This window comes from Mastigoproctus giganteus, chromosome 4, assembly GCF_048544385.1.
Source record: "Mastigoproctus giganteus isolate SK-2022 chromosome 4, ASM4854438v1, whole genome shotgun sequence".
NCBI lineage: Eukaryota > Metazoa > Arthropoda > Arachnida > Uropygi > Thelyphonidae > Mastigoproctus > Mastigoproctus giganteus.
Window position 1 is genome coordinate 84,468,617 of NC_143578.1, and position 27,795 is coordinate 84,496,411.

A 27,795-nucleotide genomic window follows, 5' to 3' on the forward strand; every position below is an offset into this window, starting at 1 on the left:
ATGCTAGTGTTCACATAGTATTAGTGTTCAGTTGTGTTGTTCATCCGCCTCTTAGCCTAAAAGCCTGTGTTTTCACACAAAAACTTCAGGTTTACTGTCCAGTGCCACGAGGAGGAGGGCCAGGCAGTAGGGAGTGTAAAGCACTGGCGGGACAAGCCTTGTGGCAGCCAAGGCTACAAACAGGCAGAGCCCAGTTAAAAAAAAAAAAAAAAAAAAAAAAAGTGAAAGTTAGATAGGGGAGTGGAGAGATAGCAAGTGGGAGGGGGGGAAAGTGGAAAAAGGGTAGTAGTGAAGGTACCCTCCTGAGTGAAAGAGGGACAGAAGGTCCCCCCAGGTCAGGATGCCCATCCTTCTCTGTGGATGGGATATGATAACTGGCAGTGGACAGCCCACCAGGTGAAGGGGGGGGGGTATGGAGGGGAGTGAGAGATCAACCAACCCAGGTGGCAGGAATGAAAGAACGTGGGAAAGAGTCCCTATGTAGGAGTGCCTGCTTTGATGCTCTAACTCACACTGGCCAGTGTCAGCATCCCATACCACACCAGCTAAATAGCCATAGCATGGTGTCTGCTTGGATGGTGTCAAAATTAGTAGAGGCATTTGATGCAAGAAAGCAAGCTTATGCAGCAAATGCCAAAAAAAAAAAAAAAAAAAAACCCACTTCCACTGCACCCCTCTGTTCGTTCGAAATACCTGTCCAGCTGAGACTTAAACTTATTTAGGCTATCAACTTCCACGACAAGGGATGGAAGTCTGTTCCCCCAACCAACCACCCGCTGGCTAAAGGCAAATTTCCGCATGTCTATCCTACATCTGTCTTTCCTCAATTTGAATTTATGCCCTCTCAGGTGATTATTCTGAGCAAGAGGAAGAATCCCATCAGCATTGAGCATGCTCAAACCATTCAAGACTTTATACACGACTATCAGATCACCTTGCTGGTGCCTAGTCTCCAGACACTGTAATTTGCAAAACTTAAGCCTTTTTTTGTAAGAGCACCCCTTTGTTCCATTCACTAATCTTGTTGCCCTTCTCTGTACTCATTCCAGCAGTGGAATGAGTACAGAGAAGCACAGAGAAATGAGGCCTCCAGACCTGTATAGAGTACTCTAGGTGTGGCCTGACTATTGCCTTATACAAAGGAATAATCACCTCCTTATCCCTCCTAGAAAAATTCCTATATATCATTGACAATACACCATGAGCAACTCTTGCAGCCTGTCTGCACTGCTCAGAGAACTTCATATCTGCCTGCACAACCACCCCCAGGTCCCTTTCATTCTCTACCACTCTCAGTGTAGTACCACAGAGTTGATACGTTGCTCTGGGGTTGCTGTTCCCCATACATAGTACTTTACATTTGTCAACGTTAAACTTCATTTGCCACCTCTCAGCCCATCTGCTCAACCTTTCCAGATCCTGTTGTTGCAGCAGCATAGTGTCAGTAGTGTCCTTGAGAACCCTGCCAACCTTCATATCGTCTGCAAACTTGGACATTAAGCTTGATATACCATCATCAATATCATTCATAAATACAGAAAACAATAATGGACCCAACATTGAACCCTGAGGGACTCCACTGATAACATCAGTCCACGATGAGCTGTGTCCATTGATTACCACTCTGTCTTCTCTCTCTCAATCACCCCTTTATCCATAGCAGCAATTTGCCTCCAATGCCACACTGCTCCAATTTATGCAGCAGTCTTCCATGTGCAACAGTATCAAAAGCTTTTCTAAGATCCAAGTATATAATATCAAAGTTATTCCCTGCATCCAGTTCCTTTGTAACCACATCATAATATACTATCAAATTTGTCAGACAAGACTTTCCCTTAACAAACCCATGCTGTGTCTGAATTATTGCTGCAGTCTTGTCTAGATGATCCTGCAATGCATCTTTAACCAGTGACTCCATTATTTTACCCAGAACAGAAGTTAAACTAACTGGTCTGTAATTACTCGTGTCACCCTTCGATCCTCCTTTGTGAATTCGGGATACATTTGCACATCTCCAGCCCATGGGAACCTCCCCTGAGTCCAAGGATGCTCTCATAATTATGGTTAAGGGTTTGCTTAGTTGCTTTGCCACCTCTTTTAATATAACTGGATAGATCCCATCCACCCCAGGTGCCTTTCTTGTCTTTATCTTCAACAATTTCGCCTCCACTTTACTCTCAGTTATTACAAGACTCTCTAGCTTACTGCCAGGGTTGAATACACCTCTGGCATTCCCCTCGCTCTGAATAACTCCTCATGTGTTAATGTCGATGCAAAATATTCATTTAGTTTGTTAGCTACCTGAGCAGGATCATCAACAGTTGAACCATCGATATCAAGTGGACCAATCTGATTCATCCCGTTCCTTCTAAAGTTTACATGAGTAAAGAACTCTTTGCTGTTTTTCTTTGCATCCGTTGCCAAAGATTTCTCGTAATCTGCTTTCGCCTGCCTAACCTCCTTTGTAACTTGGTTACAGATCAACTTGTATCTATCATAGGCTTCTGTGTCACGTATTAATTTGTATGTATCCCATGCATTTTTTTTCTCTGCCATATGTCTCATTAGTTCATCTGACATCCATTTAGGCCTAAACCTTGAACAACATTTCTTAGTCGGTATGTAAAGCCTAGTAGCTTCCAAGGTAAGTTTTTGAATGCTTCCCATTTTGAATTTGCTGTTGGTAACATCATCAGTTGGTCCCACTGTATAGAATTTAAATACTGTCTCAGTCCATCGTAGTCGCCTTTACGAAAGCAATAACCCTTCCCTTTACCCCTAATGGTAGTTACCTCTTTGAGTAAATCCCACTTCAGCACACTGTGATCACTGCCACCTAGTGGTTCATTTATCTGCAGATTCTTAATGCATGAAGAATCACTACTGATAATCAAATCAAGAGTATTACTCCGTCTAGTTGCCTCCCGAACATGCTGATGTAGAAAACAATTATCCAATAAATCCACAAAAACCTTGCTAGTGTGCGAGTGACCAGCCCCCATATTCCAGTCAATATCTGGGAAATTAAAATCCACCATTACAAGACTCTCTGATTTACTGGCTCACTCTATTTCCGTGTACAGTTTCTTATTATACTCATCAGAGTCGTTAGGCCTATAGCACACTCCTACTCTCAATTTTGATCTCCCAATGCTTATGTCACACCAAACTGACTCGACCCTGCAATGTCCAGTGATGTCGACTGGCTTCACTTCCTTGGATTTTATGTGTTTCTTAACTAATAGCATTACCCCTCCTACCTTCCTATCCTGTCTATCCTTTCTGTAGATGTACTCTCCAAATTCCAGTTCTGCATTCCTTATATCTGTGTGACACCACGTCTCTGATACCCCAACAATATTTGCCTTTGATGTTTTGAGCAATACCTCAAATTCATCAAATTTATTTACTAAACTCCTAGCATTGGTGTACACACAAGTATACATGCACCTGTTTCTATTCTTAGCTACCCTAACACAACCTATGTGTTTACTTGAACCACAATGACTCCCAGCAGTCTCTGAAATATCCTGCATCTTGTTTTTCCGGCTTCTGCTCATTCCAATAGAAGCAGTGCAAGAATCTCTTTCACCTCTGCCAGTGGCTACTGTTAATCTATAAAGTAGTTTTCTGACCCACCTAACACTGCCTCGATAGCATCAGCAAATATTCTTGCACCCTTTCTATTTAAGTGTATCCCATTCCTGTAGAAGCAGTCTCTCCTGTTAACAAGTACAGTCCAGGCTGAAAAAAATTCTACCCCTTGAGCCTTGCACAATCTTTCCAGGGCCGTCAGCCCATCATGCTATCCAGAGGGTTGGGAGAGACATTAGTTCATTCATAATCTGCATTCCCACTCTACACTTGCATTCTATTTTTATACTTTTTTCTTATATTTTTTACCATTTTTTTTTCTCTTAAGTTATATATATATATATATATATATTTTTTTTTTTTTTTTTTTTTTGCTGATTCATCTTTTTTTCTCACACCGGGGGGGGGGGATGCAATGTAAACTGAAATATTAATGCATAATAATTAAGCTAAATAATTAAGAATATTAAAGATTAAATGATTAAAACTGGAGTTAGTGTGTACTTAACTATAACTTAACTATAACATTTATGGTTTTGTTCTTTCTCTCATATACACACACACACACTTGTAGGTGTTCTCTGGGAGAACACCTACAAGGAACTCCAGAAAGTCACAATCCTGAGCACCTGTAGGATAGTCAGAGATTTCCTCGACCAACAGTAACACCAGACATTACAACCACCCTGTGTACTTGGTAGCAATAACCGTCACGGAGTAGAATTCCCCACAGGGAGAAATAATATAACAACAACAACAATAATAATAACCCTAGCAATGTCCAGAAAACCCATGAGGAAAAAATTATGAAGTACGCAAACCTGAGACATGAGGTCAAGGTTTGGTTTGGTTTGGTTTGGTTTGGTTTGGTTTGGTTTGGTTTTATTGGCGCATTAGCTACTAAGGCTCTAATGCGCCAAGACCAGGTCATTTATAGAAAAAATTTTTTTTTTTTTTTTTTAAATTTTCAGTGACCTAATTAGTTAGGTCACTATGTCAAAAAGGTACAACAAATATATAAAAGCATAATATAAAAATTTTATATAAGAGTAAAAATATTTATTGTTTTTAAAAAGCTAAAAACAGCAGACACATTGTCATTGTCAGATAAAATCTGACTGAGTGTATACGGCACAGTCAGATGATGAAAAGCGGTAAAACGGATATTGCTAAAATCTGGACATTCAACTAAAATGTGTCTAATTGTTAAAATTGTGCCACAGGACTCACACATAGGAGGGTCATCAGCCCTCAGCAAAAATGAATGAGTCAAATGACTATGTCCTATGCGGGTCCGGGCAAGAACAACTTCCTCCTTACGATTCCTGCGCAGACTAGACTGCCACGGTTCAATTACAGGCTTTATGCGATGTAATTTATTCGCAGTCTGTCTATTCCACGAATCCTGCCATTGGGAATGTAACTTTTGATGTACTATTTGCCTGTAGTCTGTATAGGGGACTAACAGGCAGCAGTTATTATTGGGAATTGCTGATTTGGCTGCGGCGTCAGCCAAATCATTTCCCCTAATCCCAATGTGGCTCGGAATCCAGCAGAAGTGGATGTCATATTCGCGTTCGTGGAGAACGTGAATCTTCTGCTGAATGCTAGACAGAACTGGATGAGGATTATACCTCACAGATATTAAAGCCTGTAACACGCTGAGAGAGTCGGAATATAAAATGAACCGTTGGTATTGGCATTCACTAATGTGATCCAAGGCTAGCTCTACGGCGTGCAGCTCTGCAGTAAAGATACTGCATTCAGAGGGAATCTGCTCCGATGTAGTGCTATCTGTAAAGACAGCAGCAGATCCCACATATAATTCCGACTTTGAACCGTCTGTGTAGACTGGCGCGAAGTCGGAATATTCAGCTCGGTGTGCTGAATAAAGCTGCAGGTAGACCGAAGATGGAGTGTCCGACTTTCCCCAATTTCTAAGGGACAAGTCACATGCCGGGACAAGAGCATGCCAGGGTGGAAAGGGTTGCTTTGGTGTTTGGGCAACCTTGTCTACCTTCATATTAAGTTCCTTGAGTAGCTCTTGGAGACGAATACCAAAAGGACGATTGGCAGTCTTACGGGTGTTGTACAAATTTTCCCATCGTGGCTCAAAAACGAATGGCCACGTAGGATGGTCTGGCAGGGATTTCAGTTTTAAGGCGTACTTTAGAGACAACTGCTTACGACGAAGCGATAACGGTGGTTCGTTTGCTTACAGTATAAGCTCTGGACAGGAGATGTTCGAAATGCTCCAGTAGCGATACGGAGAGCCTGATGATGGACAGGGTCCAGCCATCGAAGGGCACTGTCTCTGGCTGAAGTATATACTTGGGACCCATAATCTAATTTGGATCGCACAAGTGCACGGTACAGCCGTAGTAGGGTGCATCTGTCTGCTCCCCAAGATGTAGAGGAGAGCGAGCGGAGAATATTAAGCCCACGTGTGCACTTTGTGCGGAGTTGACGGATATGATCCAAAAAGTTCAATTTTTTATCGAATATGAGTCCCAAGAATTTTATGTTCGCTGCTACTGGAATGGCATTTTGTCCGAGCCTTAATTCAGGTTCAGGATGAAGATTACGCTTGCGACAAAAGTGTACGCAAACGGTCTTCTCCGGCGAGAACCTGAAGCCATTAGCAAGTGCCCAGGAATTCAGACTATCAATGACTTTCTGCAGTTGTCTTTCAATAACCCTCATGTTGCACGACTGGCAAAAAATGCTAAAGTCATCAACATAGAGGGCACTGTTTACAGTTGGAGGAAGTTGTTCTGTGATGGAATTTATTTTGATGGCAAAAAGCGTGACACTTAATACTGATCCTTGTGGTACTCCCTCCTCTTGGTTAAAGGAGCGAGAGAGTGAGGATCCCACACGAACTCGGAACGATCGTTTGGCGAGAAAGTTTTGAATAAAAAAGGGGAGATGCCCTCTAAGGCCTAGGTTATGTAAATCTTTTAAAATGCCAAATCTCCAAGTTGTGTCATACGCTTTTTCCAAGTGTTCGCGTTTTAGGAAAGCATCCCGGATGGATGCTTCCATTCTAATAAGATGGTCCAAAGTGGACCGGTTTCTTCGGAAGCCGCATTGGATGTTGGAGAGAAGGTCATTTGTTTCTAGATACCAAATTAAACGAGAATTAACCATTCTCTCCAGGATTTTGCACAGACAGCTAGTCAGAGCAATAGGACGATAACTGATGGTGAATTTTGGATCCTTTCCTGGCTTAGGAAAGGCAAGAACGATAGCCTTTCGCCAGGAGTCCGGAAACTGCCCTTCAGTAAAGATTCTGTTATACAGAAGGAGCAGACAATCCATAGATTTTGATGAAAGATGTTTAATCATTTCATAATGGATGCCGTCTGGTCCAACGGCACTTGCTTTGGAAAGAGCGAGGGCCCTTTTCAGTTCCAGAATAGTGAAATCCCCGTTGTAGGGATAAAAGCTCTTAGATTTAAAGCTAAGTGCCTGTTTTTCGATTTTATATTTCAGGACCAGAAACTCTGGGGAATACGAAGATGTTGCAGAGATCTTGGAGAATGTTTCCCCAAGAGAATTAGCTATTGCAGTTGGATCTGCAATAGCGCATCCATTATAATCTAGGATTGAAGAAGGGTGGGATGTATATTTTCCCTTCATTTTCCGGATTTTATCCCAGACTACCTTAGAGTTGGTAGACTGGTTAATAGATGATGTAAAACGGATCCACGATTCCTTTTGACTCTGACGACGGGTGTAGCGTGCTTTGGCTCGTGCACGTTTGAAGGCTATAAGGTTGTTCGTGGTAGGATATCGGCGAAATATCCCCCACGCTTTGTTTTGAGCCTTTTTTGCTGCTGTGCATTGTGAATTCCACCAAGGTTTGGGAAATGGTGGAAACCGGGCAGATGTTTTTGGAACAGCATTCGCAGCTGCTTGGACAATATTTTCTGTGATGTACTTAACTGCATCATTGATAGGCTCTTGACTGACCGTGCTAAGATCAAAAATTGCCTAATGTTGGAAGGCAGTCCAGTCAGCCTGATCAATCTTCCACCGTGGTAACCTGAAGGGAAGACATGGTCTCCCACTGTGTAACGAGGTTATCACAGGGAAGTGATCACTCCCGTATGGATTCTCCTCCACTTCCCAAGTGAGTGAAGGGAGTAGAGAAGGGGAGCAGATAGAGAGATCAATGGCAGAAAAAGTACGGGTAGGCATGTGGAAGAAGGTGTTTTTTCCAGTATTTAGAAGGGAAAGGTCATTGTCATTGAGCATACGCTCAATGACTCGTCCCCTTCCGTTGATGTTAGCACTACCCCACAGGGTGTTGTGTCCGTTAAAATCCCCGAGAAGTAAGAAAGGGGGAGGCAGCTGCGTTAGAAGATCATCAAGGTCTGCCTGGGAGATGTCAGTTCCAGGCGGCAAATAAATGGAGCACACAGTTAATAAAAATCCCACTGAAAGGCGAATTGCAACAGCCTCTATGCTGGTTGTAATTAGCAAGGGCTGCACTGGGGTCTGGTTACCCACAAGGATAGCCACTCCCCCATGTACAGAGCCATCCGCAATTCTGTCCTTACGATAAATTGTGGTGTTATGCATCGTGGGATCGTCATTTGCCTTTAGGTATGTCTCCTGCAAGCAAAAGCAAACTGGCTCGTGCTTTTGCAGGAGGGCCTTGATGTCATCTATATTTCGCCGGAATCCACGACAATTCCACTGTAGGAATTTAGCCATTATTTTGGCTTGGTGGGTCCATCAGGCGGCTTCCGAGGTGCTGAGGGCTTACTTTTATCAGTCTTGGATTTGTCTTTTTTGGGGAAGAATGGACGCTGTCCCGTGTCCATTTCCTCCTCCGCAAAGAGTTCCAAGACTGACTCTTCGGGTACCTCCTTCTGCTCGACATCCATCTTTTCTTGGGTACTAGGGGGGACTTCCCCTTTCTTATTCTTTTCTTTCATAACTACCTTTGTAATTTGTGGAGCATTAGGAGGTACCGATATAGGAGCGGCAGCTGATTGGTCCTTTTGTGTAGGTTTTTGAGAACTTAATAGATACCGCGCGATGGGAGTGAAAGACTCCTTTGGAGGAATGGTCATGTCCGTCTGAATTCCAACAGAACATCTCCCTGCTACCTTCTGGGCATAGGTAGGTTTGTTGATATTCAGGGGTTTGACCGATTTCCTTGCCTCCTGGTATGATATGTTAAGCTCTGCCTTCAGCCGTTGAATCTCTTTTTCTTCTTTCCACCTCTGGCATGCTCGTGAGTAGGCCGGGTGTTCGCCTTCACAGTTAATACAGGTGGGTTTTGCGGCTGAACATGCTGTTGTTTCGTGGTCCTTTGCACCGCATCGAGCGCATGCAAGGACTCCACGGCAGGCCATTTGAGAATGTCCATACTTCTGGCATTTAAAACACCGTAAAGGGTTCGGAACGTATGGACGCACTGAACAGTTGATGTATCCAGCTTTAATCTCATCAGGAGGTTTTGGAGAGTTAAAAGTCAGGATAACACTCCTGGTTTTAACAATTTTTCCATCCCTTCGCGCAGTAATTCTCTTGACGGCAATTACTCCCTGGGGTTTTAATTCAGAGCAGATTTCCTCCTCGGTTACGTCGAGAAGGTCCCACTCTGAAATGACACCTCTCGATGAATTGAGTGTTCTGTGTGGTGTCACAGTTATAGGGATTCCTCCGATTGATGTTACTCGGAGTAGATGTTTAGATTGCCTGTCATTTTTAGTTTCAATTAAGAGGTCTCCAGAGCGGAGCCTCTTAACTGATTTGGGTGAACCTACTAACCCATCTAACCCTTTCTGTATAAAGAAAGGTGACATTTTTCCAATCGGTTTTTCATTGGTGGAGTGCATGATTAAAAACCGCGGGATAGGACCTGATGGTAATTCAGTCCGCTGCCTCTTTGAAGCAATATTGCTGTCAGTGTCGGTATTTTCAGATAGGGACCGGGTTGGGGCCCCTGAAGAAGTAAGTTTCTCAGGATTCATAAAGTTTTTTATATGGTTCAGTGCCCGGGCTCCCCACCCACCACGGACCCAAAGGGACGCCCACTACCCGGCATGCAATAAATGCGCTCGGGAGTGGAACGCCAGGGCTACCCAGAGACTATACCCGCACCGCCGCCAGCCTGAATCCTGTCCCTCGGACCATGAGGGTAGGGGCGTGGCATTGACACGGTTGACCCTTGCAGGCGAGCCTACTAGCCGATTGATCCTAGCCGGGCCTTCCAGGACCACCCGTCTTGTCGAAGCAGGGGCCAAAGTGGTGTATTGAAGCTGGGCCCCTCAACCACCAGGATCCCCCTTTCCGAATTTCCACGGGTCGCAGCGCACGGCAAACACGCCGGATTCCATTGATGTAAGCCCGGAACCTAGGCTGTGGGCGTTGGATCCCAGTGATGCTAGTCTGGAAGTCCAGCAGCGTCACTGGGAGGTCCCCTCACCACGTACAGGTGCCCACGTCGAGGGGGAGGTCAAGATGTGGCATATGCAAGAAGTATCGACCATCCCGATCATCGTGTCAACTACCGGTATGGTGCGAAAGACTACATAGCAGCCTAGCAGCAGTAGGTCTCCCAGAGGACACCTACAAGGAACTCCAGAAAGTCGCAATCCTGAACACCTGTAGGATAGTCAGAGATTTCCTCGACCAACAGTAACACCAGACATTACAACCACCCTGTGTACTTGGGTAGCAGTACCCGTCACAGTGTGGAATCCCCCCAATCAGGGAGAAATAATACATAAGAGAGCAACAATAATAATAATAATAATAATAATAATAATAAATTAATTAAAAAGTCATGTATTGGTTTGTAAATTTTTTTTTAAATGGCCCAAGGGGATGATATGCTGTATTAGTGGTGCAGAATTTGAAAGCTTCCTCTTATGGTGGTAGTAAAAATTTTGCATATCACTGCCATTACTGCCAAGTGCACTGGACTGCAAAAATTTGCCATGAAACATGGCCATAACACATGTGGAAGGTGAACCATTTATGACAATAGGAACCTTTGTCATAATCAGGCAATATCTTACCAGAAGTTGTAGAGGAAAAGCCATAGATGGGGCAAGATAATGAGTAGGATGGCAGATAAAATTCAGTAATCTACACATTTATTAAATGTATCAGTATAAATTTTTATCATTTATCATATAGGCATAACAGCCATTAAAATTTCATGAAAAAATGACTGTTAGCCTACCATGTTTGGATAGATAGGTGGGCAGAGTAATACTAGAGCAATATCACATAATGGGATTTAAAAAAAAAAAACGGATTTTGTTAAACCTTCCAGATTTTGGTATTCTGAACATGGGGGTCTCTCTCTCACACAGTGATAGCCAATCAGTAGGCGCAAGTTTTAGGAAAACCCGATGGTTCTATAGCCACCTCAACTAAAGATAAAACTGACCTGCTAGCATGCTACTTTTCTTCTAACTCTTGCACTAATGATCTTGGTAAACTACCTTCTGCCATTCCCAGCACGCTCCATTCAGTGCCTCCTATAGTCTTCCGTCAAAAGGATGTCAGAAGAATGTTGAACAATCTTGATGCAAAAAAGTGCCAGATCCTGGTGGTATTTTTCCACTTCTTCTCAAACCTCTGCTCCTGAGATTACTTCTGTTCTGTGTCACATTTTTACACTTTTTTATTCCACTAGTCTTTTTCCATCTGTCTTGAAATTTGCTCATGTATGGCTTCTGTCAGTGTCGATCCACTGTTAATATACTCGCTTATGTTACCCATATATGGAAAAATTCAGTGGAAAAGTTTGTTGAAACTCAAGCAACTAACATTTTAAAGGCTTTTGTTCATATTTGGCATAAAGTTCTTCTAAATAAGCTTCTATCTTATGGTTTTCCAACTGATTTTTGTAATTGGGTATCCAGTTTTCTCTCTGACTGCTCACTGCTAGTGATGGTAAATGGCTCTCTGTTTTCTAACTTCTTCACTAATGCTGGTGTTCCCTAAGGTTCACACTCTTTTCCTCTTGTATATTAATGACCTTCTTCCACTGACTCAAAATCCTATCCGTAATTCTGTCTGTAAAAACAGCTTGCTTCAACTTCTCAATTATCCACCACCAATTTCTTAAATGCTGATCTCCAGGTAATTCTCCAATGGGGGTGGGACAAAGATAACTTAGTTATTTATTTATTTTTTTTTTTTTTTGACTGATGCTGTATAAGCCTGGTTTCTTGTATCATATGTCTCTTCTAATGCTAACACTAATTTCAATCCTTCTGAAACTCTGTCCTGTCATATCTTGCAAAAAAGGATTCTTATGCTTATCTTCAATGACACTCAGATTTCTAGACAAGATTACATATCTCTATTAGGGATGACCCTGACTTCTAATCTTTCTTAGCATAAGCACATCAAATCTAATCAAATTGGATGTGATGTGCTTATTGCTTTCTCTGTATCTGGAAAAAATGAGTTTTCCCTTTCACTCTCAGCATTACTCTTCTTCTCCTAAAGAACTACTCACTCTGTACAAATCTCAAATCCACCCTAACATGGAATACTGCTTTCATATCTGTGTTGGTGCCCCCATAACCTCTCTAAGGCTTCTATACTTCATTCAAAAGATGACAGTTAGGTTAATTAATGATCCATCCCTTACAAAGTCTGTCTCATAAATGTTCTGTTTCTGCTGTATGCCCTTTCTTTCGATTCTTCCATGGGCACTGTTCTTCTGAATTGGCTTCTACAATTCACACACTCCGCTCTCTTCCGAATACATGCCGCAACCTTTTTACACTTTATCCTTATTCAACTGGTGTTCTACTTTTACTGTCCAACTTCAAACTCACAGAATCTACTTTTCTTATTTCTCATTTATTTCTTCAATTTCTGTTTTCTGGAACAATCTCCCTTCACGCATATTTCCTGAAAATTACAATCTACATAAATTAGAGTCTGTTGTCAACAAGTATCTTCTTTTATCTTCTCAACTTTAAATTCACGCATGATACTAAGTGCTATAAGTTCTAATACCTTTCATGACTGAGGTTTTCATACAAAAAAAAAAAGTTCTTGAGTTTAACAATGGAGATGTTGTTTGCAGAGACATTTCATGGAGAGGGTGGACTTATGAAATTAAAATTATTCCAAGGTCTCTTGGACAATAATCTTGAGTGGAAAGCTATTAATGATTTGTCAGAATTAATATTAACTTTTGAGCACATTCATAGTGCCTGCATGCTAAAAGACTAAAAGACTCAATATTTCTATAGAGATTTTACATATAACATATAATTTTTGTATACTTAGTAGTTATTTTTTAAAAATAAAGATTTCAGACATAAGTGGCTATTTTGGAGTGTTCTTCAAATCTCTCTCTCTCTCTCTCTCTCTCTCTCTCTCTCTCTCTCTCTCTCTCTCTCTCTCTCTCTTATGATTAATAATACTATGAACTCTATGGGTATGCAATATCATATTCATAACTGCTGTAGCTTGTTCATGAATTAAAAAATAATATTTTTTTTAAATTCAAAAGAATTTATAGTTTTTTTTTTTTAATTGCAAGTATGTAGTCATTGCAAATAAAATTTCATGATCACAGCCATAAGAGTTACTCTTTTGATGCCATAATAAACAAATAAATAAATTTTTTGTTCAAGATCCAGGAAAACTGTGCTACACATAGGGTCAGAAGAATTCACAAGACAGAGAATACAATTAGACTTTTCATACTGTTAAGTATCATCCTAGTAAAAATAGGAGTATACTTGACAGTAAGTGGAAGTGAATTAGCCCATTTTCTTTGAAACAAACAAATAAAAACAGTTTCTCTTACTTATTTATGACTGATTTACTTCTTAGCATCACATGTAATTGAGGCAGGGAAGCAAATGCTTTCTTATATTAATTATGCATAACATGAGTAATATTCTCATATAACTTGCGTTTTGCCTGCTGGTAAATAATGGAAATGTTTTTTTGCAGGTGTTTTTCAAAATTTTTTGCATTAGCTTATGTCTTAATTGCAAAAATTATAAAAAAATGCTGGGGCAAAGCTTGTAAACAAACAGGGCCATTTTATTTTTGATTTCACTGTTCTCTCCTTTTTTACAGCAGCTAAAAATATTGTATTGTTAACAAAAATAAGACAACATATTGACTTGAAGGTGCTGAAAATCTCCAAAGGCTATGATCACTATTTCCATATGAAAAATTGCTATGACTTTTGGCAGAACTACATCATAGCCCCTATAGTCATCTAAGAGTTAAGACCAAAGGGTTAAGACTGATGAAGGAAATTCAAATTTCTTCCAAAATGAAATTCTGGTATACAAAAACTGCAACCTTTAATTTTTGTGCCATACAAATGTAGGCCTAGCAGGTTATATTTGAGAATATTCTGCTAAGATTGAGTTGTTTTCTTTTTTTTTTTTTTTTTTTCAAAGTTTTCGTTTCAGTTTAAAGTAGTAGTAGTAGTAGTAGTAGTAGTGGCATGTGATGCAAGAAAGCAAGTGTATGAGCTTATGCAGCATCAGCCAAAAAAAAAAAAAAATCACACCATTCCCTCCAAATGCCTGTCCAGTTCCTCCTTAAATTTATTCAACCTATCAACTTCCACAATGACAGATGGAAGTTTGTTCCAGGAATTAACCACCCGCTGGCTAAAGGCAAATTTCCGCACATCTATTCTACATCTGTCCTTTCTTAATTTGAATTTATGCTCCCTTAGGTTCGTAATCTGAACAAGTGGAAGGATCCCATCAGAATTCAGCATGCTGAACCCATTCAAGGCCTTCAGAAAGGCAGAAGTTCAGCATCTCACCACTGCATGATCAACATGACATTTGGGAATTAACTGCCATGAGAATGTTAATCTAAAGCAAAGAAAATGATTAGAAATTTAGGAGAAGGAGAGAATATGCTTAATAATAAATTTGTCAATACCATTTTGGGAAACAAAATAATTACATATTTTGTGAATATAAAATGAAGCTGAAATATGACAGTAACCTTAGTTTCAAGGAGAGTCCCAGATGAAGAAGAAAGAGCCATCAGGATTTGCAAAAATTAAGTCCAGATTAAAAATTAAAATATAACAATTCAATTGTAAAATGCAACAACTTAAATGTTCAAAAATCTGATACAGTAATACTTCATAGAGTAATAAGAACAAATTAAAGTCATCAAAAATAATGGTACTGTATTTTAGGTAAAAAGGTAAACTGCAGCCATTATCAACCCACTCAGGATGGAAGCCTCCTCAACAATTCATGTTGAGGGAAATAAACCATAATCTGCTAAGGTTGTCCAGTACAGGTTGGCAAATCGACCGTATTTAGCAGTCAGGGGCTTGAACCCCAGTCTACTCAAGGAGCGTGTGCTACTGCACTCCCGCTCCTGATCACTCGGCTACGGAGGTTTAGGTACATATTATGAAATATCCAAAAATAAGCTTTATTGTTCATATGTTCAGTATATAAAAAAATAAATAAATTTCTGTTCATACTCTGGGAGGACCACATAAGGTATAAGGAGTTTACAAGATAGAAAGGACAAGTGAACAGTATTTAGTAGTCATGCAAGCTTGAACCTTGGTCATCAAAGCACATATATTTCTGTACCCACTGTGCCTGACATTCCACTATGGCAGCTTACAAATTCAAATGGTAAATATTAATAATGCTAACAAAGAAGGAGCCAGGCCAACAAGATCAGTACTAACAAGTTTAATATCATGAGAAATTTGTTTTTAATACCACCTCCTTTTGCAGCTCTGCTCTTCTAGTAAAAATACGAGGATACTCAACAACGACAGAGAATTAGCCCATTTTCTTTAGTTTCTACTTGTAGATCAAAATAAAAAAATAACCCTATCAGAGCTCTTTTGAATCCCCTAACATATTGTCTGAATTGGGCTGCAAACATGAGCTCTAGACAGCTATGATCATAATTTGAGTAGCTAGTGATCTTGTCTCAAGGTATTAAAAAAAAAAAAAATTTAGGATAACTAAAATTAAGAACAAGTTAGTGGTGTGCTAAAGCCAGCTTGTTCAAGAATTTTGCAAGCCAGTTGTAAAAACAACAATGACTATAAACCATAGAGTGGCATGCACTTCAATCCACAATGCTAGCGGCATTTGGGTGATAAGCTTGTACACGGTGAAGTCAGGGTGCACTTATTTTAGCACCCTTTGTGCTTCCCTTCTCCCACCCCTTCCCTACATGACAACCTGTGTAGGGATTATCTCAGCTAGCAATTTTACAGGAATATTATTTCCAACTAACAGTCTGCTTCAGTCCCATCCCATTTTCAAGCATTGTTAGTTCATTGAGGTAAAAATTACCATAGTGAAATTAACTAATTATTTCTATTCTATCTACAAAATTGAAACTCTCAATATACATAAACAAAGTGTTTTCTTTGATGTCCCAACTTTAAAATTCAGAAAAACCTATTAATTAATGCGCAAACAGCAAAAATGTATTCAACAAGTATGTTCTAATTATTCCAGAGAAAGACAATCAGGCGTTGACCTTGATTATAGAACACATCACTGAATTTGTTTGAATTTCTAGTATGTGTGCTCCACCGCTGGCTACAGCGCAGTGAGTGACACAGAAGGCCCCATCACTAACGAGCGTGATGCATGAAAAAAAAAATATATATAAAAAAATGCACACAACTGTTTCTCGGAATAAGAAACATAACCGAAAGACTTGCAGTGAATTGTTTTAAAAAAGAAAAGATGGTACTTCCTTTCTTCAATGTGCATTGCATCTACTAACACAAAATCAAGGAAATTCGTCTGTTGGAAGCTACACTGGAAATGAGAAAAACTGGTGTAAAACTGATAACACTGCAATGCACATTTAATAAAAGAAGAGTTTGCTTTATTGTAATTATTTTTAGGAAACAATATTGGTACAAGATGTTTTCTGGATGTATATTTTTTCTTCTAACGAAATTTCCAGAAAATATTTCTATTCATAGCTGCATTATAAACTTCAAAAACTTATGTCAAATGAACTTCACATGAACATTCATAATATCAAACAGTAGCAGTGGTGTAACCAGAATTTTTTGTCAGACATTAACTAAAAAGGTGCTAATTGCCTAATGCTAATCTATCTGTTATTTTTGGTTTCAAATAAGAGGTGCTTGAATATCTGTATGACAAAAACATTATATTAAACTTGTACATTATATTAAACTTGTAAATAATAATAACAAACCATTTTATAAATGTTGATTTTATTAATATATTCAGTACATTTTTTTTATTCATTACATATATATGATATGTAATGAATAAAAAAATATAAGCAGTACCTAGATAATTACAAAAGTAAACATGTGAAACAAAATGAACTGCAAAAATAATACATAAATGATGAATTATAGATATAAAAGTTAATATATTTTTTTAAAAATGTGAATAATTACTTAAGTTGTACAATTAACTATATAATATCAGTGTAAGTACACTATAGTTTACCCATAAATTTAATTACATAAGTAGTGTAACAGCATCGTTTGATTATTATATCTCATATTGTAGCTACCTTCACAACGAGATATCAGATATTGTACTACTTCAAATAATAACACTTCTCTGGTAGAGGAGACTACTGTTATTTATTCTCATTGGGCACCACCACCCAGATGCATTTTGGAGCTTGTTGGCTCACTCATCAGTGTGCGAGCAGGTACTCTGATAATGCAGACATGCCATCCCAGTTGCAAAGTTAATTCCACAGTATGAGTGATGCCAAATGGTGAAGATAATGATAATATTTTGGAGACTAAATGCTCAAGGCATAATATGTTATGGGTTAAAATTAACTATATAATATCGATGTAAATACACCATAGTTACCCATAAATTTAACTACATAAGTAGAGTAATGGCATCATTTGATTATATCTCATATTGTGGCTACTGTGGACTAATAGATTAACAGTACCTCTGGCAGAGGTGAAAGTGATTCTTGCATTGCTTCTATTGGAATGAGAAGCAGCCTGAAAAACATGATGCAGGGTATTTCAGAGATTGCTGGGAGTCATTGCGGCACAAGTAAATACATGGGTTGCATTAGTGTAGCTAAGAATAGGAACAGGTGCATGTATACTTGAGTATACACCAATGCTAGGAGTTTTGTAAATAAATTTGATGAATTTGAGGTGTTGGTCAAAATGTCAAAGGCAGATATTGCTGGGATATCAGAGACGTGGTGTCACACAGATATAAGGTGTGCAGAATTGGAATTTGGGGAGTACAATGTGTACAGGAAGGACAGACAGGATAGGAAGGGAGGAGGGGTTATTCTATTAGTTAAGAAACACAAAATCCAAGGAAGTGCAGCCAGTCGACATCGCTAGACAGTGCAGTGTCGAGTCAATTTGGTGTGACATAAGCACTGGGAAATCCAAATTGAAAGTAGGAGTGTGTTATAGGCCTAATGACTCTGATGAGCATAATAAAAAACTTGACTCTGATGAGCATAATAAAAAACTGTACAGGGAAATAGAGTGGGCCAAAGGGTTGCTCTTACGAAGAAAGGCTTAAGTTTTTGTAGATTACAGTGTCTGGAGACTAGGCATCTGCGAGGTGATCTGATTGAGGTGTATAAAGCCTTGAATGGTTTGAGCATGCTCGATGCTGATGGGATTCTTGCTCAGAATAATCACCTGAGAGGGCATAAATTCAAACTGAGGAAAGACATTTGTAGGATAGATGTGCAGAAGTTTGCCTTTAGCCAGCGGGTAGTTGATTGGTAGAACAGACTTCCATATTTTGTTGTGGAAGTTGATAGCCTAAATCAGTGGTTTTCAACCTTTTTTTTTTTCCCCCATAAAGGCACCCCTAAGAAATTTATTTTATTTTGTGGCACCTCTACTCAGTTTTCTTCCTGTTAGATCCGATTCTGTGTGTGTGTGTGTGTGTGTGTGTGTGTGTGTGTGTGTGTGTGTGTGTGTGTGTGTGTGTGTGTGTGTGTGTGATTCTGAGAATATATATATAATATTTAAAAAATATGTTATGATAGTTATTACAATAATATAGCTATAAACAAAATTACAATTCATAATACAAATTATATATATACTGTATAATTTTATTCTTTATATAGAGGTACTAAATAAACATCAATTATAGATCACCACAAAATTAAAAAGATACCGTACACCTTTTTTTTTATTTATATATTTATTTAATTATAAAAAGTTTAAGTAACTTAAACCCAAATTACGTGGCACCCCTGGAATGTCGTTGCGGCACCCTGAGGTTGCACAGCACCCCGGTTGAAAACCACTGGCCTAAATAAATTTAAGGCTGAGCTGGACAGGTATCTGAAACAAACAGGGGGGTGAAATGGGAGCGTTTTTTTTTTTTTTTTTTTTGTTTTTGGCTGATGCTGCATAAGCTTGCTTTCTTGCATCATATGGTTCTACTAATGCTACCTTCACAACGAAATACCAGGTATTGCACTACTTTGAATAAATAACACTTCACTGGTAGAGGAGACTACTGTTATTTATTCTCACTGGGAACCACCATCCAGACACGTTTCAGAGCTTGTTGGCTCACTCATCGGTGAGCTCCAAAACGTGTTTGGGTAGTGATGCCCAATGAGATTAAATAATAGTAGTCTCCTCTACCAGAGAAGCTTTATTTATTTGAAGTAGTGCAATACCTGGTATATCGCTGTGAAGGTAGCCACAATATGAGATATAATAATCAAACGATGCAGTTACACTTTGTAGTTAAATTTATGGGTAAACTATGGTGTATTTACACCGATATTATATAGTTAATTTCAACCCATAACATATTATGCCTTGAGCATTTAGTGTCCAAAATATTAAGTTGTACAATGTATATCGCGGTATTACTTTTCTAAAAATGTGCCACAATACCAGATTTCAGTATCAGGAGGGTACAGTGTACCTGCTGACCCTACCCTGGTTACACCACTGAACAGTAGTAATCCTTCATTCCACGGAAAGTAATCTATTACAATGTGGGTAGAGTAGAATGTTTTCTGCTTCAAATGGATGGAGAGTACTTGTCAATATTCCATCTGGAAATAATGTCAAATGCCGTGAAGACAGTAACAGCAGGTGTTTCATTCTGAAAAGTCCCTTGCGGTAAAATCAAACAGGAAGTTCCCCTTTATGTTACCGAAAGTCAGGGCCGACATTAGGGGTATGCAGGTGAGGCACTTGCCATAGGCACTGTGCAGTGCCATTAATAAAATATGCTTTACATTTAACATTCAATATCAAATTTCCACTTTCTTTCTACTCCAAATACAAAATATCTTTTTTCATTTATTGTACTGTTACATTTTCACTATTTACAGTTATACAAATATATCATAGCAATAGGTACAGTCAGTGCTTTTTTTTTTTTTTGGGACAGTATACAACGGCACAGCATACAGGCACCTTTATTAACAGTGACATGTGACATTTAGATGTAGTACATTTCAAAATTTGTAACATTCAATAAATTTTTTTTCACATGTTTACCTACTATTGAAATAGTAGGTAATATATAGTAGTGAAATAGTAGGTAATATATAGTAGTGAAATAGTAGGTAATATATAGTAGTGAAATAGTAGGTAATATATAGTAGTGAAATAGTAGGTAATATAATAATATAGTTATTTAACTAAATTTGCATTTTTTGCTGTCTATTGTTAAGATATTTGCTATATAAAACTAACATTTTTTTAGATTACATTAAATTACTCAATTGGACCTCTGTTTAATGAACTGCTTTGTAGCTAATTTTTCTATTTAGCAAATTTTTTTAAATTACCCTTGGTAATTACATTTAAAATAGATTCCATTGAGTGAAGAAAATTTTCATATAATGAACAGATTAGGAGAGACTTAAGGGTATGCACTGCTTGGCCTTCGGCAATTAGTGCTGCTGCTAAGCAAGAATTAAGACAGCTAAAGGATTACCATTCTACAACTTAGTGGTACTCATAAAACCTATCTGACCACCTCTCGCACATACCGAGAAGTCGCACTGGTGAACAGTGAGCAGATCAAGGGATATTCCCAAATTCTCTAACAGGGTGCTTACAGTAGCACCCTGCCCTGATAGAGAATTAGGAGAGAGAGTGATTTAAAGAATTAGGGGAGAGAAAGTATCCACTGAAGAGCGGTCGTAGGTTTTACTAGAGGTGTCCATCTTAAATGACATCACAATTACTTTGGTGCCACGAGTTTGAATTCGAAAATTTTTCCATACTACAAACAAGTGATGAATACTTTTTTGAAAAATATTTGAAGACTTCGTGCATGAAATGAAAAAAAAGAATGGACCGTCCTCATAATGGTATGTTATCTGAATTGAGAACTTCATTATTAGTAAAGATCTGTGCAATTTTATACGTCTCTTTAGTATTCAAATAAAAGACTTTCATTCATTAAAATTGTGTCTTTAATGAAGATTTTCAAATTTTAACCAGAAATTATTTACAGCTTGAAATAACTTGAAATTGTTTACTTTATAATTTTCAGACATGGGTATTTACTTTCAAACTTTAACCACAGTTGGGAAATTTCATTTAACTTTTAATTTCTCCTTAGAATTTTAAAATTCATCTAATTTAAAAATTAATTTCAAATAATATTCCCATATTCCCGTTTAGGGTACCTGCCCATAAAACTCATAGATCTCAGTTCAAATCCCACCAAATGAAATTATTTTTATGAAAAAAAAAACATGTGGCACCATCCAGCAGTAAAATTTAAAAAAATATTATAAATAATAACAATGGAGTCCGGCCTACACAAAGGATTATGGGAAGCCGCCATCAGAAAAAAACATCGAAGTACGGAGCAGAGTCACATAGTTGTGCAAAGGATAATACAAAGCAGCCAGTGCCACTTGGCAGAGGAAAAACGCTGGGCTCAGGAAGAGGCGAGCCGCGTGATTGATGTCATCTGCACTAAGAATTATGGATGACAGGTGGCAGTAATTAAAATCAGTTCAAATCACCAGTACTCCTACTTTCTTTTAGAGAGCCAGTTGTTAAAATTTTATCAGCACACCCCTGGAATAAGTGCATGTATACTTACATGTACACTACACAGAGATCATAGAGAAATCAGAGATGTAGTGTCACCCAGACATAAGGAATGAAGAATTTGAATATGGGCAGTATAATGTGCACAGAAAGGACATACAGCACAGGAGCAAAAGGGGAGAGGTTATGCTCTTAGTTAAAAAGCATATTAAATCTGAGGCAGTGCATCCAGTTGACATGGGTGGCTAGTGCAATGCTGAGTTAGTTTGGTATGACATAAGCAGGGAGAAAATAAAAATGAGAGGTGTGTGTTATAGAGCACAACAAGCAACTATACAGATAAATAAATGGGCCAGTATATCAGAATATCTTATAATGGGAGTTTTTAATTTTCTAGATATTGAAACTTGTGGGTCGGACACACAAGCAAGATTTTTGAGGATTTATCAGATGATTGTTTTCTAGAGCAGCATATTATAGGGGAAACAAGAGAAAGCAATACTCTTGATCTGAATATCAGCAGCAATTCTTCATGCATTACGAATCTGCAGGTAAAAAAATAACTAGTTGGCAGTGATCACAATGTATTGTTGTGAGATTTACTTAAAGATGTAAATAACATTAAGAGTAAAGGGATGGATTTTTGCTTCATAAAGGTGACTATAGTGGTAACAGGCAGTGTTTAAATTCTATGCAGTAGGACCTAACTGGTCATTACCAATAACCAATTCTAAATGTGAAGCACTCAGAGAAGTAATCATCAAAGAAATACTGTTCAAGGCTTAGACCTAAATGGATATCAGATAAACTAATGAGGCTCATGGCAGAGAAGGAAAAATGTGGGGTGCATATAAATTATCAGGTGATACAGAAGCCTATGGTAGATATAAATTTGTTTGTAAGCAAGTTATAAAAGAGGTTAGGCAAGCTAAGCCAGATTATGAGAAGTCTTTAGAACAGAAAAAGCAGCAAGGACTTCTTTACTTACATATACACTAGAAGGAAGGGGTGAATGATGCTGGTCCATTTGATATCAACAGTTTAACTGTTTATTATCCTGCTGCTGACAAATCATCTGGATTACTGACAAACTGAATAGGCAATAGACAAACTGAATCTGTATTTAGCATCTACTTGGCAGAGGAATAATTTTAATATTCATATACTTGGATTTCAGGAAAACTTTTGATACTATTGCACATAAATACTATTCACACATGAGGAATTCTTTAGGAAGGGGGATGCCAGAAGTTTATCAAACTCTAAGAGGGAGGAGCTAAATGATCTTGTGATAACTAAGAGGAAAGTGGGAAAAAAAATGTTGAAGCTAAATATAAAAAAAAGGCACCTGGGGTGGGTAAGATTTATCCGATTATATTAAGAGAGGCAGCAAAAAAGAAGTAAGCAAACCCTTAGCTATAATTATGAGAGTATCTTTAGATTCAGGGGGACGTCCATGTGGACTTGAGATATGAGAATGTATCCCCAATTCACCAAAGGGGAGAATCAAAGAATGACATGAGTAATTACAAACCTAATAGCTTAACCTCTGTTCCAAAAAAATAATGGAATTGCTGGTTAAAGAATTAATACAAGACCATCCAGACAGAAGTGCAGTTATAGCATGTATTTGATAAGGAATGTCTTGTCTGACCAATATGATTGGACACTATGATGCAGTAAGAAAGAAATGGATACAAAAAATAATTTTAATATTCATATACTTGGATTTCAGGAAAGCTTTTGATACTATTGCACATAAAAGGCTGCTGTACAAACTGGAGCGGTAGGGAACAAACTTTCATATTTATGGTGGAAGTGGGTAGTTCGAATAAATTCAAGGAGGAAGTAGACAATCTATTGGAGGATGAGCAGGTAATATAGAAAGTTCTTTTTTTTTTCAGGTGATACTGTATATGCTTGGCCAATACTAATTCAAACTTGAAGATATCCTAAAGCCAACTTATACATACTTTAAGTATGGTTTAGACTGGATTGTAAACACAATAGCTATAAACTAAAGTAGGGAGTTGGCTTCCTACTCCGTATGAACACTGTTGATGAGAAGGACAACAGTTAGTGAACTTGAGCTACCTGTTGTTTTTCTCCATGCTATAGTGATTATACTTTTACTGGCAGTCATCTTGTTTTAAGATGATCTCAGAAAATAAGCTCACACAACCTTTTGAACTTTCTGTGGATACAGTTATTGCATACCCATCAAATTTATTGTTGCCAACCGACTCTTCATAATGTCATTGAAAAGGAGGACTTTATGGACTAAAAATGAAATATTTAAATACTTTAGTAGTATATGATGCAAGAAAGCAAGATTATAAAGCATCAGCCAAAAGAAAAACTCCCACATTACCTGTCCATTCCCTCCAGTACTTTTTTCTAGCTCTTCCTTGAATTTATTCAAACTAAACTACCCACTTCCACAACAACAACAGATGGAAGTTTGTTCCAACAATCAGCTATCCATGATGGAAGGCAAACCGTCACACATCTATCCTGCAAGCATCCTTCCTCTATTTGAATTTATGTCTCCTCATGTGTGTGTAGTCTGAGCAAGAGGAAAAATGACATCAGCATTCAGCTTGCTCAATCCATTCAAAGACTTAAACAGCCCAATTAGATCGTCTCACAGGCAATCTCATTGAGGTGTTAAAGGCTTTTGTAAGGAAGCTTTAAATAATATATAACGAAACTTTAAAAATCAATGTGTAATTAACCCCCACCACCACTATATGCCTGCAGAAGTGTTAATAAAAATGAAAAGGTCAAAGCAGATTCGTGATATTATCCTTCCTCATCCCTTTCTGTTCTTGTACACATTATTGTAATTGCATGTTTTCATTTGCAACCGATGAACAGATATGATGTCTTAGCTCTTAGAAAAGGACAGTAACAAAAACTCTGACTAGTTTATGACCCTAAACGCAACCTCTGCAATTCCAAATGGGGAACTGCAGAGACTGTAATCCTTGGGTTGGGGATACTCTTACCAAAAAAGATAAAAGGTTCTGCAAATTGCAGCACTTGGAAACTAGGGGCTTGCAAGGAGAATTGATTGAAGTGTTTAAAGCTTTAAATAGATCAAGCTATGATGATGACGAAATTCCAACTCTTTCTTAGAAAATACATACAAGGGAACAAACTTAAATCGAAAAAGGATAACTGCAAGATAGTTGTACAAAAATTTGCTTTCAGCCAGAGAATAATTGAATGCTGTAACAAATTACCATCTGATGTTGTGGAAGTGGGTAGGGTGAATAAATTTAAAAAAGAATTAAAGATATTACTAAGACAGAGGAAGTGTTTTTTTTTTTTTTTTTTTTGACTGATGCTGTATAAGCTTGCTTCCTTGCACAATTTGGTAGTACAGAAGACTCTCGATTTACCGGGATCTGATTAACCGGGTCACTTCAAGACTCCAAATTGAAAAAAAAAAAAAAAAAAAAAAATCAACCAGAAATCATAAAATTCAAGTAATAACTAGAATAGGTATAAACAGATATTTTGCAAGTCTTAAATAAGTGACAAGAAATTGTCATTGGGAGATTAATGTGCCTATTATCTTGCAACCCCCACAACCTACCACTCAAAAGAAAAAAGAAAAAAAAAAAAAAAGAGAGACCAAATGAATGTTTAGTTTGATTTAGTACGTCAACGTCGATTGTTGTGTTCCGTTGCACCAAAAAAAGACAAATTTTGTTTCATTATTGATGTCTGGGATGTCGAAATTTTTTTTATAATAAATATATATATATTTTTTTTTTTTTTTGTTTATAAATGGTGAAAATGATGGGTAAACGCGAAAGAGTTGCACTTTCAGTTAAACAAAGACTTGAAATTATTCATAAGTTTGAAAATGGTGCATCTGTTAAATCTCTAAGAAACCATTATAATGTTGGTGACCAAACCATACGCAACATTGTAAAAAATAAAGGGAAGCTATTAGATTTAAAATCGACATCGCAAAAAATAATGGACACACATCATATTGGACACACGAGTAGTACGTGGTAAGTTTTTTATCTATCAGCATAATTTTACGTAGGTTGCTGAACATTTTTCGATACAGTTAGTCCCCGACTTACGCAACTACAGATTTACGTAAATTTGTTTTCACTCAATTGTTTCTTTTTTTTATTTTTAGGATTGTAAAATTTAAAACAACAACAAAAAAATAATAATAAGCAATCAATAACGACGATCACGGAACGCACAAATTGCACAAGTGAGTCGGAGTAACAAGCAAAAAAATAGAAGAAAAAAAGAAAAGGAAAAAAAACTCATAAATAATTGTAAGAATCTTACAATTATTTATGGGTTTTTTATTTCAGTGAAGGAGACACACAGTTCACCATAATAACGTAAAAACCCACAGAATTCCAGCTATCGGTATTATCGCAAATGCAATAAGATCGAGTTTACTACCTGTTTATAATTAGATGCACTAACAGAAACTCCCAATAAAACGGAAAGTGCAAATTGTTTTTTGTTGACCTCCAGAAATGTGCTTTAGTAAAATATGAGCTCACGCGGGGTGATAATAGTGAGTTTTTGCCTTAACCCTGTGAAGTTCTTTACAGAAAATTTCATTTTGACCATTATCATAGTGCCGACTAAGAGAATAAGTGACAGCACTACTAGTAAATCTACCAACAAAAGGAAAGTGATCGATTTGGAAAAAAATAAAATAAACTAATAAAATGTATTAAAATGGTCAAACAGTAACAAGTATCGTGCTGAATTTCAATTTGTCAATAATAATATAGTAGCAATATGTTACTAGTCATTCCCTAGTAAAATATGAGCTCACGCGGGGTGATAATAGTGAGTTTTTGCCTTAACCCTGTGAAGTTCTTTACAGAAAATTTCATTTTGACCATTATCATAGTGCCGACTAAGAGAATAAGTGACAGCACTACTAGTAAATCTACCAACAAAAGGAAAGTGATCGATTTGGAAAAAAATAAAATAAACTAATAAAATGTATTAAAATGGTCAAACAGTAACAAGTATCGTGCTGAATTTCAATTTGTCAATAATAATATAGTAGCAATATGTTACTAGTCATTCCCGAGTTACGTAAAACTCAACGAAGTAAGAAGTCCTGGAATATATCTCTTACATATGTCGGGGACTTCTGTATTTTTGGATTAACTGGAAATCGATTATCCTGGATTTGTTTTTTACCATCTATCCAGGAAAATCGAGAGTCTTATGATAATTTCACTAAAATCAAGCACTGAAAAGTTCATTTACGTTTTTTAGGATTTTTTTTTTCTCAGGATTATTTTATTAGTCCCTTAGACTTCACTAGCATTTTAATGTCACTGTAATAAATGTAATCAATATTTAAAAATTCTGAGTTTTATTTTATTACTGTATCACACAGTTTTAATCACTTTTAAATACTCACACTTCCTCAAGAAATGTGTCCTCAGTGACTGCAGTAGCACCACACTTATCAGATGTTTTTTCATAATCCTCTATTCCTAAACTTTCCATTCCTGTAACCAAAAGATACAGATATTAGATTCACCAAAAAACTAATAGTTTAAAATCATAAATAGAGAGTTTATCATCAAACATCTGGTTATTCAATCTTCCAATTTATAAACTGTCATTCCTGAGAAATAGTTTGTTCCCTCAATTAGCTCCCTGCTCTCTTTAAAACATATTGAAAAGTCTGCATTTTTTTTTAATTCTGATAAAATTTAGTTAAAAAGTTTGGAATCTTAAGGCTTCAAATTATTTAGGTTATTTATGGCTTCACATATTATTTAGGTGGGCAAACACTTTGTGACTTCACAAAGCATTTCTTTTCCACTTTCTTTAATATGGTACACACACACAAATTATTATTGAACAGTTATGAATCTCATTAATTCAACATCATTACAGTATCAATTTTTTTAAATATTTCCATATTGGTGTATTAAAAATAACTGTATTAGCATTTTATACTATGTATCCATATATATATATATATAGCATACAGGAAAATAGCCATAACTTCTCAAGAGTGCATGAATCATTTTCTTAGTTGCATAAAATGAATTCCACAAGAGCAATATTATTTATTTAGAGAGTATTATTTTAAAACATATTTTATTTATATGAAATACCTGTATCTTGTAAACTTTTTATAAACAAACACATTCATAAAT

The 27,795-nt window shown here is 37.5% G+C and overlaps 1 protein-coding gene across 3 annotated transcripts in view; it reads right to left on the bottom strand.

Moving 5' to 3' along the window:
- The window catches only part of Hcf (Host cell factor), a 722,783-nt gene extending 695,669 nt beyond the window's left edge, over window positions 1–27,114 (bottom strand). For 2 of the 3 annotated variants that reach the window (XM_090372787.1, XM_090372786.1), the window contains exon 1: window positions 27,045–27,113. The gene's annotated coding sequence lies outside the window, so the exon portion shown is untranslated. Of the gene's footprint in view, window positions 1–27,044 lie in introns of all 3 variants that reach the window. The other variant, XM_090372788.1, reaches the window with a different exon arrangement.
- Between the last annotated feature and the right edge of the window lie 681 nt (window positions 27,115–27,795).